The sequence below is a fragment of the Martes martes genome (genome assembly GCF_963455335.1).
Source record: "Martes martes genome assembly, chromosome: 16".
Lineage (NCBI taxonomy): Eukaryota > Metazoa > Chordata > Mammalia > Carnivora > Mustelidae > Martes > Martes martes.
Genome location: NC_137904.1, coordinates 17,663,889 through 17,682,343, shown reverse-complemented (window position 1 = coordinate 17,682,343; position 18,455 = coordinate 17,663,889). Strand labels below are relative to the sequence as shown.

At 39.6% G+C, this 18,455-nt stretch overlaps 1 pseudogene across 1 annotated transcript; it reads right to left on the bottom strand.

Moving 5' to 3' along the window:
- Positions 1-12,107: 12,107 nt before the first annotated feature.
- On the bottom strand, positions 12,108-13,035 carry LOC308357693 (olfactory receptor 1A1-like; annotated as a pseudogene). Its single transcript has one exon. The product of its transcript is annotated as an olfactory receptor 1A1-like (transcript).
- Between the last annotated feature and the right edge of the window lie 5,420 nt (positions 13,036-18,455).

The following is an 18,455-nucleotide window of genomic DNA, read 5'->3' as shown; positions in this document are numbered from 1 at the left end:
ACCTAGAGGATATTAAGTGAAATAAGCCAGACACAAAAGAACCAATACTACATGGTCCCCAAATCACAAATAAAAAAACTAAAAGTAAAAAGGTCAGAAGGAAACTTTTGGAGTTGATGGATATGTTTATGGTATTGATTATGGTGATGGTTTCACAGGTGTGTACCTCAAACTCCATCAAGTTGTAGACACTAAATACTTATACTCAATAAAGTGGTTTAAAAACAAAGGAAAGGAGCACTTACAGGGCAGAAGAAACACCCATGTTCACGAAGGTAGACTTCTTCCGTGTGAGGTTTATTCCTTGCCCTTAAGACTAATTGGTTAGAAAGACCATAAAAGAGGAGAAGAGAGAAGAGGAGAGGAGAGGGCAGGAAAGTGAAAAAGAGAGAGAGGGAGGGAGAGGAAGAAAGAAGGAGGGAGGGAGGAGGGAAGAAAAGAAATTTCCTTAAAGCATATCCCTCCTATTTCAAAAACCGTGCGTAATAGTTATGGATCACATTTCAAGATAATAAATTCTATTCAGATCGATGTGTAGATGGAAACATGAAAGAAGTTAAGAAGGAAGGAAGAAGGGATGACAGGAGGGAGGGACATTTATTGCTGCTCCCCACGGTTGTCTTGCTTCTTTATTTTCTCCACCTCAAGATTTCCATTGTGGTTCAATTACTGTTCAGCCGTTTTCACAAGGAATTTTTTTTAAGGTGCGTAGGTGATATCCTCTGCATTCCTCCTTACGCTCACCTATCTGTCTCTCATTCTATCATTCCAGCCCGTGGTTATCTTACCTCACGACAACTTGGCTTGCAGCTCTCTGACTGCTGTTATTCCATGATCTGTCAGGTTTCAGGAAATAATTTTAAAAATTAGACAGGACGCCATTGTCCAATGCTTCAGTGATAATTTGCTTTGGTCGGTTGGTTTTTCTTCCTGCCTAGAGGTTCCTAATATTCTCCTCCTTACTGAAAGTTCCAGGACTTTACTGACACATGCACAGGTCTTTTCGCATCAGCAAAGCCTGTAATTCAGGCAGTCCTTACAATCTTCAATCTCAAGAATTTATTTACTTCAGATAAATGTCTTTCTAGTATTTGTTTTGTTGTTTTTTTCACTTCAGAAATGCCAATTATTGCCATGGTGGGGATCCTCAAATCATACATCCAAGTTGGCTATATTTATTTTTTTTTTTCTGTATTAGAATTGTTTCTTCCACATCTCTCGTCCCTCATGACTACTTTGCAGATAAAGGACGCAGCACCCCTGCGAGGTCCCTGCTTGCAGGCACAGGCCCTGCCCCGCGAAGAACGCCAAGGCGGCCAGCAGTAGCTGCAGGAAGTGTGCAGCCGGCTTCCTACACCACGCAGAGATAGATTTGCTTAAAACGTCCCGCAGCCACTCTGAAGGGGCTCGGCTAGACAGAGACCCCAGCTGGTTCCAGAACCTCCGCGACAGTTTTAGGGGAGCATCTACAAAACCGCTCCAGCTGAGCTCCCCTGGGACAGGACATCCCGCTGGAGTCCCCAGCGCTGCTCCCTGTGGGATCCCCAAACCCGGAAGCTGATTTCACCGACCAGTCTCAGGCTGGACACATGTCAAGGTGCAGGTGGCCGGCGGTGTGGTCAGACCTGACCCTCCGTCACCCTGGGGGACGTAGGCTGTGTGCTGTGGGGACATCCCCAAGGTGGGACAGGCGGGGTGGGCCCACGTTCTCCTCTTGGGAAGCGTGTCCTGCGTGCCGGGTGAGCCACCGGGATGGCCAGCCCAGGGATCCTACCGCGGGCCGCGCCGGCCAGCCCTCCGGAGCGCTCGCCCAGCTCTGCAGGGAAGCTGCGGTGGTCGGGCGGCCCCAGGGTCTGCTCCCGGCTCCCTGCTGCCACCCTGCTCTCCGGGCCCTTGACAAGGGTCCAGGTAGACGGCCTGCACCGTCTCCAGGTGCCTGGTAAGGAAGGCCACGGACATGAGCAGACTGATGGCGCGACGGACGGTGGAGGCGACCACGGTCACCTCGAAGCCAAAGGCCCCCTTGGTGGAACGCACTTGTACACGTTGGTCACTGAAGACCACCGGGCGACGCTCCCCTTCCAGGCACAGGTGAGGAGGCCATACCGTACCCTGTGGTGGGCTGAGAGGCAGTGGAACACTGGACAATACCGCAAAAAGAGCCGCCACCACCAGCACGCCTCCGAGAGAGCCCCAGGGTCATAGCCTCCCTTATGCGCACGCGCTTGTTTGGTTCCCCCTCACCCTCCTGGCCTCACCCTGTGGTGGGGCTCTGGCTGCCCCAAGCTGTCTACAGCCAGGGTTTCCCCTTATGCTTTGAGGTTGTCCTTGCAGCTAATCATGGAAGCATCAGTAACAACCGTCCTTACCTTCAATTTACCTGCGTAGTTGTTTAATTCAGATATCATGCTGTCAAATTCAAATTCATAGAAGCCTCGTATCTGCTGCTTATAACAGCAGTTCTTTTGTTATTGTTTTTTTATTTTTATTTTATTTATTTATTTATTTATTTTTAAAGATTTTATTTATTTATTTGACAGACACAAGTAGGCAGAGAGGCAGGCAGAGAGAAAGGAGGAAGCAGGCTCCCTGTTGAGCAGAGAGCCTGATGCAGGGCTAGATCCTAGGGCTCTGGGATCATGACCTGAGCCGAAGGCAGAGGCTTTAACCCACTGAGCCACCCAGGTGCCCCTGTAGTCATAGGTTTTAATCAGAAATATTTTGGTGAAGGCTTTCATTAAATTCTCCGTAGGTAACTTTACTAAGGCTATTGTTATTTGGTAATAATATTATATTATTTTTTTTCCATTTTCAAAGCACTTTTCCTATATTATATTTTCTTCTTTAATATTTGCAATAGCTTTTTGAATTGTACAAAGCTATTTTTAATCCTACTGGCCAAAATGAATTTCAACCTAACATCCAATGTCACATTAAGTGATAATATCAGAACTAGAAGCCAAACTCTAACTGTAGTCAGAAAAATTCTCAATTTTCACTTTAGTTTATTGTTCTGTAAGAAGGAAACTTTCTTTAGGCAAAGATCAGCATGCTGTCTTGAAGTTTGACATGTGGAATATGGCTTTAAAGTAGTATCCATCTCCTATCCATGCAAAATAGTCGCAAAGCAGTTTCTTAGGTCAACCTCTAATATATTTACTTTTGACATGTATAATAATACACATAATAGTCTAATTTTAACATGATACTATTTTCCCAATTTTCCTTGAACCCCTTTTGAATCGTAAATGTGCAACAAAGCTTATATGATGAAGTTCAGGAATATTAGCAATGATTTTAGGAATTGAGTTAAAAACATTAGGGATTGAAAGGTTAAGAGATTGTTAGTTTTCTATAGCTACTTAGCAAATCATGCATATTTATCAGTTTATTTTATTTTTTAAAAGATTTTATTATTTATTCACTTATTTTATTATATATATATTAAAATTTCTTTTTAAAGATTTTATTTATTTATTCGACAGAGAGAGAGACAGTGAGAGAGGGAACACAAACGGGGGAGTGGGAGAGGGAGAAGCAGGCTTCCTGCCAAGCAGGCAGTCTGATGTGGGGCTCAATCCCAAGACCCTGGGATCATGACCTGAGCCGAAGGTAGACCCTAACGACTGAGTCACCCAGGCATCCCTTCATTTCTTTATTTATTTTAGAGAGAGAACACGTGAGTGAGATAAGGGGCAGTGGGGGAGAGAGAGAGAGAAAGAATCCAAAGCAGGCTTCGCTCAGAAGGGGGCTTGACACGGGACTCAGTCCTACCACCTGGAGATCATGACCTGAGCCAAAACCAAGAGCCTGATGCTTAGCCAGCTAAGCTGCCCCAGCAGCCCCATATTTGTCAGTTTAAAATCATACTCATTTCCTCAAGCCTCGCCTCCCCTGTAGGTCAGAAGTCTGGCAAGGTGTCATTGGGTTCTCTGTTCAATGTATCCCAAAGCTGGGCTGAATTCTTACCTGAAGGCTCTAAGGAAGAATCTGCTCTCAAGCTCCTGCTGCTTATTGACAGAATCCAGTTCCTGTGGTTGTTGGACTGAATTCCCATTTCTACACTGGCTGCCAGCAGGGGGCTACTGTCAGCATCTAAAGGCTACCCACCTCCTTGGCACATGGACCCCTCCACCTTCAAGCCAGCCAAGACATGTCAAACCCTCCTCACTCTGAGTCTGCTACTAGCCAGAGAAAATCCCATTCTTATAGGGCTCCTGTGATTAGGTCAGGCCCACCCAGAAACTATTCCCTTTTTAAAGCCAGCTGTGCCACATATAAATAGCCTAATCATAGTACTTTACATTCACAGCCCTTTACATTCACAGGGCTGAAATAAGGCAGAGCTAGTATACCAGGAAGGAGTAGATTTTGGGGGCCATCGTAATGTGTTGCCTAACCAAGTGGCATGTTCTCTGGCTACCCTGAACAACCACATCCTACCTCATTCAGAGTAAATGCAAAGCCTTCCCTATGTATACGTGTGAAATTCTTTTTTAAATGGTGTTGCTAAGAGTGTAACAGCACAGACCTAAGCGATCTCACTTCTCTCATGTAATTGTCCTCTCTTCTCCCTCTAGTTTGTTCCACTTCAGGCAATCTGCCCCTCAGGGAGCCTGGCATGACCCCATGTCAGAGCACCTGTGCGTTGGGTTCCCTCTGTGGGGCATGCTCTTCCCCAGACAGCTACATGACTCAAGAAAAGTCACTTATTTGGGATGAGCCTTCCCTACCCATCAATAATTTCAGTATCCCCAGTGGTCATTGCATATGCCCACCTCTGCTTTATATTGTGTTCTTAGCAGTTCCTATTATGACTATGAAACATACTCTTTTGATGGATGAATTGATTGATTGTCCTCATCTCCCACTGGAATGCAACCTTCAGGAAGACAGGGCTTTTGTCTGCTTTGTTTACTGCCTCAAAATCTGCTTCCCAGTGCCTGGAAATATGTTGAACACAAAGTAGCCACTGAGTAAATATTTGTTGAAAGAATACATTAAGTATCTTTTGTTTATGGTCTGCCTCCCACACTAAAATGTTAGTCTCCTGGAGACAGGGGATTTGTTTTTCTTTCTACTACTTTAGCTTCAGGAGGAGTAGGTAAATGTTCTCATTTATTTGTTGAGTGAATGAATGGGAATTATTTTGGAGAAAGTGAACGAAAAAAAGCTTGGTTCAGGCATGAGTCCAGGTTCCTAGTTGGATAATTGGTAATTTCTGAAGCTCTTTGTCAAGATAGGAACCATGGGGAAGAGAAAAAAAAAAGAGTTGAGTGTGTGGGGAGTAAAAGGTAAGATGGTCAGCATATTTTGGTTTGGATTTTTTTTTAACATACATTTTTCACATGTTGAACCTGAAATAAATTTCAAAGTAAGTGTACAGAGGAGACAGAAGTGGAAAGTTGAAAGAGTTGTTGCCTGATATGGACTCTCTGCTCCACTCTGTGCAGCTGGGTCAGAGAGCAAGAGAATGGGAGACAGAGGAAATGATTTGAAACACATCAGAGAGGCATTTGACATGACAGGAGAACTGGGGAAGAAATGAACTTGGGCACAAAGACGGATTTCCAGGCAATGGTGAGCGGTTAGTTGGGATGGGATACAACAAATTTGTGTTATGTTCAGTCATCAGTTTTGTGCTTTTTTTTTTCTTTTTTGGCTATGCAGAATAGATCTGGCATAATTAACTTGCTAATATACTTCACCACTTAGGTTCACTAACATGACTTTTTCTTTAAATGTAAAGCTTGTATGTGAGTGAAACTTTTTTTTTTTTTTTTTTGGTTAGTGTTAAGACTTACTCTAATGTTAAATCTAGGCATTGGTGGGGAAAATGCATACAAATACTGTGGACTCTATGAAGGGAAAAAGAATCACCAAAGAGATAACATTTGGAAAGTTACACACCTGGATTCCTGGAGGCAGGGAGAGGGGGTATATTTCATTCCCTGGTGTGTGCTCAGGACACAATCGCATGTGTGGACCATATTAGGCAACTCAGGAAATGTTTCTAGAGGAACAACTTATAATTTGATCAGATATGATACAAACCTAAAATGAGAAGTGTGGTTTTTTGACTGGCTCGAGCTGGCACATCTAAGCTCCACTGACATTTTGAAAAGAAAGAGCAATAAAGAAGGAAAAGGAAGGAAAATAATTAAAAGGGGGGAAATAAGGATAAACTAGTTTTCAAAAGCAGAAGGATGAGGCAGTGAGAGAAGTTTCTGATCTTTTAAAGCAAATTATTTTGTTTGTGTCAGATCATTTGAAAGTATCAAGAAGGGACAATGGAAAAGCCCTATGATCTTGAGGGAAGAGGGAGAGAGGGAAACAGAAATCCAGAAGCACACAGTGCCCTGTAGTTATTAAGCTAAAAGACAACCAATCTCTGAGTCAATATTCAATGATTATGTTACAGACTATACAATAGGTAAGATAGCTGCCCAGACCTCTAAACAGACCTCTTTTTTCATTTTGTTTTCAGTTCATTTTTTTTCACAATTCATTAGTTATATATTGCTTCTTTTTTAATTAATGCTTTAATATCTATCTCCTGTACAAGAATGCAGTCTCCATAATGTTCATAGGCTGGCTTTTCTTTTTTACACTGAATTTATGATTACCTGAAATACAGTAACCATTAGATAAGTGTTTGTTGAATGGATTAACCACCAAAAGGTTGTGTAGGTTGCCTTCAGCAATCTAATACCTCCCATAGATATTTCTTTTTTTTTTTAAGATTTTATTTATTTATTTGACAGACAGACATCACAAGTAGGCAGAGAGGCAGGCAGAGAGAGAGGGAGAGTCAGGCTCCCTGCTGAGCAGAGAGCCCGATGCAGGACTTGATCCCAGGACCCTGAGATCATGACCTGAGCCAAAGGCAGAGACTTTAACCCACTGAACCACCCAGGTGCCCTACTACTGCACTCTTAATAATTATTGTATTCTATTGTTTCTACTTCCATTACCTTTGTATTTACAGTTGACCCTTGAACAACTGGGAGTTAGAGACACCAACCCCTTACGCAGTAAACAAACAAACAAACAAACAAAAAACTGCTAGTAGGTTTGATTCCCCCAAAGCTTAGCTACTAATAGCCTACTGTTGATTGGAAGCCTTACTGATAACATAAAAAGTCTATTAACACATATTTTGTATGTTGTATAATATACTATATTCTTACAATAAGCCAGAGAAAATAAAATGTTTATTAAGAGAATCATAAGGAAGAGAAAATATATTTATAGTACTGTTCTGTAAAAATTTTATGCATAAGTGGACCTGTGCAGTTCAAAACCATGTTTGTTCAAGAGTCAACTGTGGATCCTCTTTCTCTATCTTCATTATTTCTTTAGATTTCTCTGAGCTGTACAATTAAACTCCTGGTCTCACCAATCCTATGCTCCCATACTGTTCTCGGTCTACCCAATTTTAGTTCAACACAAACCCTCATTATTGTCTCATGGAGAGCTTTTATTATCAATCAATCAATCATCTATCTACATAATACCATAAATACCCCTAGATTCACCATGCAACTTGAAAGTTAGGTCTTTAGTAATAACTCATATCTAACTACATGGTATACCCAGGTTCATTCTCCTGACTCTCCCCTCTTGAATTTCCTCTCATACTGAATCCTTTGCTCATCTTTGCCTTTCTTTTGTTTATAGTACACTGTTATTGCATATATATCTATTCACAGAAAGTTTGTTTTTTGTTGATTTAGCTATTTATAGCCTTATAAAGGGGTATCAATAACAATCTTTAGGGATTTACATTTTTAAATATTACTATTATGTTGCTTAGATTCAGTAAAATTGTAGCATGTCTCTGCAGGACATTCAGAAAAAGGAATTCCTTTACTGGCTGGAGAGATAACCCAATTACCAAGGACATGTTGTTGCCTTCACACAATGAGGGGCAAGGAGGACCATGTCTAGAACTATGTCTGAGGTGAATTTTTTTTTTTTAAAGATTTTATTTATTTATTTGACAGAGAGAGAGAGAGGGGAGCAAGGGGAGCAGCAGAGGGAGAGGGAGAAGCAGGCTCTCCTCTGAGGAAGGAGCACAATGTGGGGCTTGATCCCAGAACTCTGGGATCATGACTTGAGGTGAAGGCAGTGGCTTAGCTGACTGAGCAAACAAGTGCCCCTCTGAAGTGACTTTTGTATTTCCATGTCCAGTAATAGAGATTAACAGGAACTACAGCAAATGAATAGCAATAACAACAACAAAAACAACAACTGTCAACAATAAAGGCAGTATTATTGTGGACTGAGATCCCTCAGGAGTGAAGTTTTGGGTCATCTCAGCAGGTGAAGACCAAGTGGCATCTATTTTGACAGCTCCACTCAGAGACATAAACATCAGACATGTGATCATCCCTCTTCTGAGCTTCCAGTTTCTGGTGACACCGCCTTTCCCTTTTGTACCTAGGAGGAGTAAATGACTTCCTGCAGTTAATAGTCTCTGGACCTTCACATCCATCTCTTTCTCCTATGGTCTTTTTCAGGACAAACCTATGTATCTACTTCCCTTTATTTATTTATTATTATTTATTATATAAATATTTATTTATTATTATTGTTTTTAAAGATTTTATTTATTTGACAGCGATCACAAGTAGGCAGAGAGGCAGGCAGAGAGAAAGGAAGCAGGCTCCCCGTGGAGCAGAGAGCCCGATGTGGGGCTCGATCCCAGGACCCTGAGATCATGACCTGAGCCGAAGGAAGAGGCGTTAACCCACTGAGCCACCCAAGTGCCCCTTTACTTCCCTTTATTAAAAAAAAATATTATTTTTTCTTCCAAGTTTTATTTAAGATCAACTTAGTTAACATATAGTGTATTGGTTTCAGGAGTAGAACTTAGTGATTCATCACTCAAATATAACACCCAGTGCTCATCACAAGTGCCCTCCTTAATGTCCGTCACCCATTTAGCCTATCATCCCACGCACCTCCCCAGCAGAAACCCCTGGTTTGTTCGCTGTAGTTAAGAGTCTCATGGTTTTTCTCCCTCTTTTTTTTAAATCTTATTTTATTTTTCCTTCCCTTCTCCAGGTTCATCTGTTTTGTTTCTTAAATTCCACATATGAGTGAAATGATATGGTATTTGTCTTTCTCTTACTGACTTATTTCACTTAACATAATAGCCTCTATTACTTCCATCCACCTCATTGTAAATGTCAAGATTCCATTCTTTTTGATGGCTGAATATCTATATCTATCTATATCTATATCTACATCTATGAATATGTATATATCACATCTTCTTTATCCATTCATCAATTAATGGACACTTGCACTCCTTTCATAGTTTGGCTAATGGTAATAATGCTGCTGTAAACACTGGGGAGCATGTACCCCTTCAAATCAGTACTTTTGTATCCTTTGGAAAAATACCTAGTAGAGCAATTGCTGGACTGTAGGGTAGTTTTATTTTTAACTTTTTGTGGAATCTCCATACAGTTTTCCAGAGTGCACTGGTTTGCTTTCCCACCAAAAGTGCAAGAGGATTCCTTTTTCTCTGCATCCTTGCCAGCATCTGTTGTTTCTTGTGTTTCTACTTCCCTGTATTAAATCTTCTTGGTATCAAAATACAGATGTGGCTTATGTTTTCTAAATGGGCCTGAACTGACCCGAACTGACATACCAGCTTATACTGCAGCCTTTTCCAGACTTAGTCAATCCCTGGGCATTGGCATGTAAAATAATTTAAATTATAGTGTTTAAATTATTCCAGGACAGAGTCAAAGGGAAATGGGTGAGACAATGACTTGACATACAGGTACAGTGATTTTTTTTTTTTTTGCCTTGTATATATACACATAGATTCTTTTTTTAAATTTTTTTAATTTTTAAATTTTTTTATAAACATAATGTATTATTAGCCCCAGGGGTACAGGTCTGTGAATCGCCAGGTTTACACACTTCACGGCTCTCAACATAGCACACACCCTCCCCAATGTCCATAACTCCACCACCCTCTCCCTAACCCCCTCCCCCCACCAACCCTCGGTTTGTTTTGTGAGATTAAGAACTCTTATGGTTTGTCTCCTTCCCAATCCCATCTTGTTTCATTTATTCTTTTCCTACCCCCAAACCCCCAACGTTGCATCTCCACTTCCTCATATCAGGGAGATCATATGAGAGTTGTCTTTCTCCGATTGACTTATTTTGCTAAGCATAATACCCTCTAGTTCCATCCATGTCATCGCAAATGGCAAGATTTCATTTCTTTTATACACATAGATTCTTATGATTACTGTAGGATACAGTAGACGAGGTTAATTTCCCTTCCCCAAATTAAACAGAGGAATAATGTGAGACTGATATAGAGTAGCTATGTGGTACGGAGTTCTCCTAAGAACCTACATTGTCAGATCTTCTTTTATACACTCTTCCTTGGCACTTAATATTTCACTATGGGAAATATTTGAAACATCTCATACCATTTGGTCTTCTTAAGCTTACCCACAACAACAAAATTAATCTTGTTGCATTTGTCATACTATTGTCATACAATAAACATACTATTGTGGGATTCAAATATTCATTTCATACAAATTTATTAAATAATTACTATATGTCAGCACTCTCTCAGTACTGAATACACAACAGCAAACAAAACAGACCCCAAATCTTCATACTCTCGTGGGGGAGAGACAGGCAATATATTTATAGAACATTTTTATTGGCCAACCTTGAAAATTCCCTAGGTGAAATACCTCCATTTCCTCTGTTTTGGTCAATCATTCACACAGATTCATATGCATATGTAATCAAATCCTTTTTTGTTGAAAAGAAGATAATTGGGATAGTTCTCATCCTTGGTGTTCTAGAGACCCAGAAAGCATTAAATGGTGAATGATGTCATCTTCCAAAATCCAAATTCTTCCAACATGAACAACTAGCTGACAATGTGAATTATCTACAGAAAAAAATAATTTTATATTTTCACTGGCAGTTAAAAATAGTAGATAACAAAACAGCTTGTATACTGTTCTAAGATACACTAAACTCCTTTCTTTGTTACCCTGTTTGGAAATATATTTAGGGACAATCACTTATATATTATTAACATTTTGAGAAAGTTTTATAATTTCCTCATGAATTGAATCAAATCATAGGTTTGGGGGTTCCTCCGTGGGTAGTGTTCCACTGGATTAACAATTTCTGTTATGAACTATCACTTATATGTCAGGGCTGATTATTCAGAATCAAAGTCTCACCTTCCCTGGGCCATATTGGAGATATGAGGTCACATCATTTTCAATACTGCTCTTTTTTTTCTGCATTTATTTGGCACCCCAATTTTTGTCACTGTAATTTTATTTCATGATGTAATTAAATCAGAATATATTTTGCTTTAGAATGCAGTAACTCAATTAATGAGTGTCATTTTGTTAAGATTATAGGCAGAATCTTATACTCTTTAGAAATATTCTAGTCTAAGCAATGATACAGTAAGAATAAAAATCTCTACCTAGGTAATTTCCTTTAAAGATTTTACTGGGCAGTTATAGAAAGTCTAGTCTGATTATGTCTATCATAATGAAATTACAGTTCAGAGTGATATTTTCATTTGTTCATCCCATTTTCCAACAAGAATCATGGATACACTTTATATGACCAAGACTGTGAGAGGTACAGTGAAGTCTTAAGACAGTTTTTACCCTCAGAGGCTTGTAAGCATAGTAAGGGTAATTAGCATAATAGTAAAAAATCAGACATTTGAATAGTGACTTATAGCCTTTAAATCATGGGCTATTGTGATCCTCACATCCTGTGGTCATGCTGGGCAGATGTTATTATTCCCAACATGTTGATGTAGAGGAAGAACCTCAGACCTTTTCAACTTCACTCTGATTTGAGTAGCTTATCTGGGACATGAACCCAATATTTCTGTGCTGCTGAAAGGAAAATAATCTGTACAAGGTGATAAATTAAATGAGATATATTATAAACTGTTTCTAGATTTCAGAGAAGAGGACTTTGTAGCTGAAAAGATCAAAGGCAGCTTTGTGGAGGAGATGAATATCAGGGCTAGATTTCCAAGTGCACCCAATTAGTGACTATATTCTCCAATATCACATTGGTTATGAGGAGATTCTCTTGTTGAATAGTATCCCCAAGGCAGCCTTCATGTCTCAGTTTCTCAGACTGTAAATGAAAGGATTTAACATGGGGGTCACTGCCATGTACATCACAGTTATGATTGCATCCTTGAGGCTGTAACTAGTTAGAGGGCGGAAATACATGCCCATGACTGTCCCATAATACAGAGAAACAACTGTGAGGTGGGAACCACAGGTAGAGAAGGCCTTGAGCACACCCTTGGTGGATGGAACCTGTAAGACTGTGGAAAAGACATGAATATAGGAGATGATGATGCACAGTAATGGCACGGAGAAGACTCCAACCCCTAGGTACATCATCCGCACGTTAAAGTGGATGTCAGAACAGGACAGCTTAAGCAGAGGGGTAATGTCACAGTAGAAGTTGGCTACTTCCTTGTTGCCACAGAAAGACAGACCAGCTGTGGGCAGAGTGTGGGGGAGGGCATTGGCATTTCCAATCACCCAAGACCCAACAACTAGGAGGACACAAGCCCGTGGGCTCATAATTGTTGTGTAATGAAGCGGGTGGCTGATGGCCACAGCATGATCACATGCCATTGCGGCCAGGATGTAGCTATCTGTGATACCCAAGGCAATCATAAAATACAACTGTGTTAAGCATCCTCCAAAGGAGATGGCTTTGCTGCCTAAGACATGATTGGCTAGCACTTTAGGGATGGTTACAGAGGAGAAGAGGATGTCAACAAAGGAGAGATTGGCAAGGAAAAAATACATGGGGTTGTGAAGGTGAATGTCAGAGCGAATGGCCAAGATGATGAGCAAGTTTCCAATCAGTGTGATGGGGTAAATGAACAGAAGAGGATGAAGAAGAAGTCTTCCTGGTCCTGTTGACAGTAACTCCCAGGAGGATGAATTCCAAGGTAGAGGATTGGTTGTCTTCTCTCATGGCTCCTTTGTTAAGAAAAGGGAGAGGAATCCAGAAATATTAGCAAAGTTACTGTGATGATCTTCCTTATCCATCAGTTTTGGTTCAAGTGACCAGCAATCTCTATGAAGCATTTACTGAATCCAGAGATAGCCAACCTTCTGGACAATCATCCTTGCTCATCAGTGGGACTGATGAACAATTAGCCCTTGACACTCATGTCTAAGAAGTGAGCAATCTGTGAATCAAATATGCCCACCCTCCTCCATCCCAGGACCATCCCTCAAACACCTAGGATTTAATCAATTAAGGAATACTTTTTATATTGTATGTGGTAGATACTTGGCTAGGTTTATGCAAAAAATACATGCAAAATATAATTTTTAGTCCACTTATTCAACATGTTAGACATAGTCTTTGGTCTCAGAGACTTTACAATGTAATGGAAAAACAAAGTCACGATGCTAATTTTATTACACTTGACAAGGAAAGGGTAGCATTTTGGAATCTTTGACAAAATACGCCAGTGCAAAGGATATGTTATTACAAGGCCAAACCATGAACATGGGAATTGTCCCAATGACCAAACTAATAGTGATCCCAGGCCCAGGAAATAACAGGTGTCTACAGTGACACTGGATGATTGTAAGACACTAGGATCACTGGATTTATGTCCTAGTAAAAACAAGCCTAGGGAATTTCCTCCCCAAATGTCCTTTTTTCTAAGAATTTCACCACCTCTTTTGATAGGGTGTATCTCTTTGGAGAACTCTCTAATATTGATAATCATAGAGCTTTTTTCTTCTCTTCCTTTATTACTTCTTTTGTTGAGTCATCCGACTCCCTGGTGATTTCAATTAGTGCTTAATAAACTCTCGGGTCTATATCTGTGGGCTTGAGCTCCCTTTCCCATATTTCTACATGCAGCTATTTTGCCAACATGTCTGTCCATACACTTTACTCTACACTCCAACCTAAGTGTTTGCAAGCTTATTTGAAAATGAAAACCATACTTTGTTTGTTTTAATAACCCCAGAGAGACTGTTGTGGACAATTGTATGTACTCAATATTTCTTGGGTTAAATCAAGGTTTCTATTTTGGGCTCCCCACATGTGGGAGGTTCAGAAGCATACTTACCCAGTATATCTCTCACTTTCATATCTGATTTTTTTGATTGTTCATTTAAAATAATGCTTTCATAACTCAACCTTTCTACTTATGGTTTTGGAACTCTAGCTTAGATTGTCATCATTTCCTGCCTGATATATTTGTAATGCTCCCATAACTGCTTGCATACAGATTCTCTCCTCTGACTCACTTGCATTCTGCAACATACTAGTGATGACAAAAACTGCTAGCTGTCATCCAAATCCCTGTTGTTCTCTTCTTCCTGGACACACAATTAAATTACATTTCCCAGGCTCCCTTGCACTGATGTGTGTTCATGTACCTGAGTTTTGGCTGGTCCATCCTAACCCATGTGTTCCAGTTCTGGGCTTCCTCCAACTAGATGGAAATGGCCAGGAGGCTGAATGGGTTGGTGGAGTCCCGTGGGAGAATGAACCTGTGTCCCTAGTTCTCCATATCCAGGGGAGGCATGCGTCACCAGGATACCCACGGGGACTATTACATAGGACAGAAATAGACTTTATTCTGCTTAAGTCGTTATACATTTTGTGTTCTATTTGTTATTGTAGTTCAGGATATCCCAAGCAATTCATTAAGTTTTCTAAGGAGCGATACTGAATACTCAATACTCAATAATAAGTACTGAATACTGCATACTCAATAATTAATTCAATCTACATTTAATTCAAGCACCAATTCTCAATGTCTCCTGTAGTACCTGTGTGAATTATATATTGGCCACAGAGATGCAGTTCTCTATATTTTCTCCAAATATAATATACTTAAAAAATCTCTATAACAAAAGGAATTTGCTTTTCTCTTTTGAAATGACTTTCCCTACTGGGTTTGGAGGGTTTAATAAAGTTAAAGGGCTAAGAGACTATGAATAGTTCATGTGGTCTGTAATGTTTCAGAGGTGGGGTTTTTGGCAACATGGAGGATTAAGCTAATGTTGACAAGTCCCTCCAATTAAAACACATAGAAATTCTAGATAATCTTTAAGACTTAAAAAAAAAATGCATGTAACTAAACCTAAAGGAGAGAAATGGGAATACCTAGGTCTGAGAAATAAGAAGAAAACTCAGAACAAGTGTTGTAAGCCATAGCTGATGCTGTTCTTGAGAACTCGGGTTCTGGAGCTGAGGTTTGAGTTCTAATGTTGCTACTACATCTCTTTGTGACCTTAGGCTATTCAGTTAATCATTTTTTTCCTTAAAAATGACAAAAATAATTCTACTTACCTTTTGGAGGTTTTGTGGAGGGTCAAAGGAAATAATGCAGGTAGTACAGTTGCTGGCTATCTATCCTTGATTTGTCACTGTATAAAGACTCAGCTTCTCCAACATTCACAGCTCCTACTGAGGAGTCAGCTCAGATGCTGTCAAAAAGAGTTTTGGTGCTGTGGCCTTCCCTCCTCTTCCATGAATGGGAAGTTCACAGCCAGCTGCTGTAGCACTTGTTAACAGTCCCCCTGGGGAGCAGGCATGCTGCAGAAAGGGCCATGAGTAGGCCTGGAGAGGAGGTCTCTGATCCTGTGGACCTGAGGTGAAGGAGCTAGGACTGGGACGGTTTGGAAAGAAGAGCCCTAAGTTTCCTAATCATGGAGCCAAAAGGGTGACTGTTCTAGGTGGGGCAGGAAGATGAGGACTCTAGCTTCCTCTTGGGAAGCAAGGTGGTCATAGAATAGAGCAAATTAGGAGCTATTTGCCGGGTTATAAGATCTCTTTAAACATGTCTCCCTCAGGTCTTCATTCTGGCCACAGTCAGAGTAATTGTTGAGACTCATTACATACTCCTACAGCTCTGCCCTGAGGAGACAATGATCCTCCAGAGTAATCTTTCCCAGAGTTCTTTTCTAGAAGGAAGGATGGCCAAGAGGGTTTCCAGAGAGTGTGTCTCCAGGGTCTGGGCCCTGAGCTGACCTCTTCTAGGTACTTTGTTGGAATCTGGGCCCTTGTCCTTTGCTTCAGCACAGATTGGAATGTCTCGTTGGGTGCTGCAAAGACTGTGGTACAACTAAGGGAAAGAAATAGTCAACAAAATGAAACAATAATGTATTTATATTGCAAACCATCTATTTGGCAAGGAGTTAATATCCAAAATGCTTGCAAACCATATATTTGGTTTCTTTAAATGTTTGTTAAAATTCACCAGTGAAGCTCTTAGTTCCAGGGATTTTCTTCTTGGGCAATTTTTGATTACCGATGTAATCTCCTTACTAATACAGGTCTATTTAGATTGTTTCTTCATGATTTAATCTTGGTAGGTGGTGTGTTTCTAGGAATTTTGTGTATAATTGTTGATAATGCTCTTTTATTATCCTTTTTTATTTCTGTAGAATTGGTTGTAATGTCTCCACTTTCATTTCTGATTGTAGTAATTTGAGGCTTCTTTTTTCCTTAGTCCATCCAACCAATTTTTTGTCAAGGTGGATGACCTTTTTGAAGAAAAGGTTTTTTTGATTTTAGGTTTAGGTTTTATTGATTTTTTCTATTGTTTTTCTATTCTCTGTTTCATTTTTCTCTACTCTAGCCTTTATATTTCCCTCTTTTGCTAGCTTTGGGTTTTGATATGAGCCCATTCCTATTTTTTAATGTAATCATTTGGGGTATTAATTTCCCCTTTAGCACTGCTTTTGCTGCATCCCATTAAGTTTTGATATGTTGTGTTTTTTCTTTCATTTGTCTCTAAGTATTTTCTAATTTTCCTTGTGATTTGTTCTTTGATCCATGGTTGTGTAAAAGTCCGTTTTTAAATTTCTACAATTTTGTGAAGTTTCCAGTTTTCTTTGTGTGATTGATTTCTAATTTTATCTAATTGTGATCAAGAAAGATAGTTTGTATATCTATTTAAAAAATATATTGAGACTTATTTGTAGCCCAAATTATGGTCTCTCCTGGAAAATGGCCCATGGGATCTTGAGAAGAATGTGTATGTTTTTGTTGTTGAGTGGAGTGTTCAGTATATGTCTGTTAGATCTAGTTGGTTATTACATTAACGTATACATTTCTTTACTCATCTTTAGTCTGACTGCTCTATTCATTATTGTGAATGGAGTATGGAATCTCCAAGTACTATTGTAGTATTGTTTAATACTCCTTTCTTTTCTGTCACTTATGGTCCATATATTTTGATGGTCTGTCAGTGCTACATAAATAATCATAATCATTTTATCTTGTATTAAATCTTTTATTAGTATATAATGTCCATCTTTGTCACTTGTAACATTTTTTATTGCAAGTCAATTTTGTCTGATGTTAGTATGGCTGCTCCTACTCTCTTTTGTTACTATTTGCTTGGAATAATTTTTTCCATCTTTTTACTTTCAACCTGTTTATATCTTTAGACCTCAAGTGAGTCTCTTTTAGTCAGCATATAGTTGGATCATGTGTTCTTGTCCATTCTTCCAATCTCTTTTGATTGGATAGTTTTATCCACTTACATTTAAAGTAATTATTGATAAGGAGGGACTTGCTGTTGTCTTTGTGCTATTTATTTTTATTATTTCCAATAGCATTTTTGTCCATTTCTTGCATTTCTATATTTTTTTTGTGTTTATTTGGCTTTTTTGTAGTAAAATGTTCAAATTCCTCCTTAATTTTCTTTGTGTATATTCTATAGCTACTTTATTTTATTATTTTTATTTATTTTATTTTTTATATAGCTACTTTATTTTTTTAAATATTTATTTATTTATTTTTTGAGAGAGAGAAAGAGAGAGAGAAGGTGGAGGAGAGTCATAGGTAGAGAATCGTCAAGCAGACTCCCTGCTGAGTGTGTAACCTGACACAGGAGTCAGTCTTACGACCTATGACACTTTGAACCAAGTTGAAACCAAGAGGCAAATGCTTAACTGACTGAGCTACCCAGGCACCCCTTTATAGCTATTTTCTTTGTGATTATCATGGGGATTATGTTTAGCATCCTAATGTTATAACATTCTCATTTGAATTTATGGCAGCTTAACTTCATAACAAAGTACTCTGCTCTTTTACAACTGGATCTCCATTCTTTTTCAGTTGTTGATGTCACAAAATTACATCTTTGTACATTGTGTGCCCAAGAACATAAACTGATACTTTTTTTAATCCATTAGTCTCTTAAATTATGTAAATTATAGTATTTGGAGTTATAAACCAAAGTTACAATAATACCAGCTTTTAAATGAATTGTTTTTTCTTTAAATACATTAGTCCTTTAGGTGTGCCTGAGTGGCTCAGTGGGTTAAAGCCTCTGCCTTCAGCTCGGGTCGTGGTCCCAGAGTCCTGGGTTCGAGCCTCGCATCGGGCTCTCTGCTCGGTGGGGAGCCCGC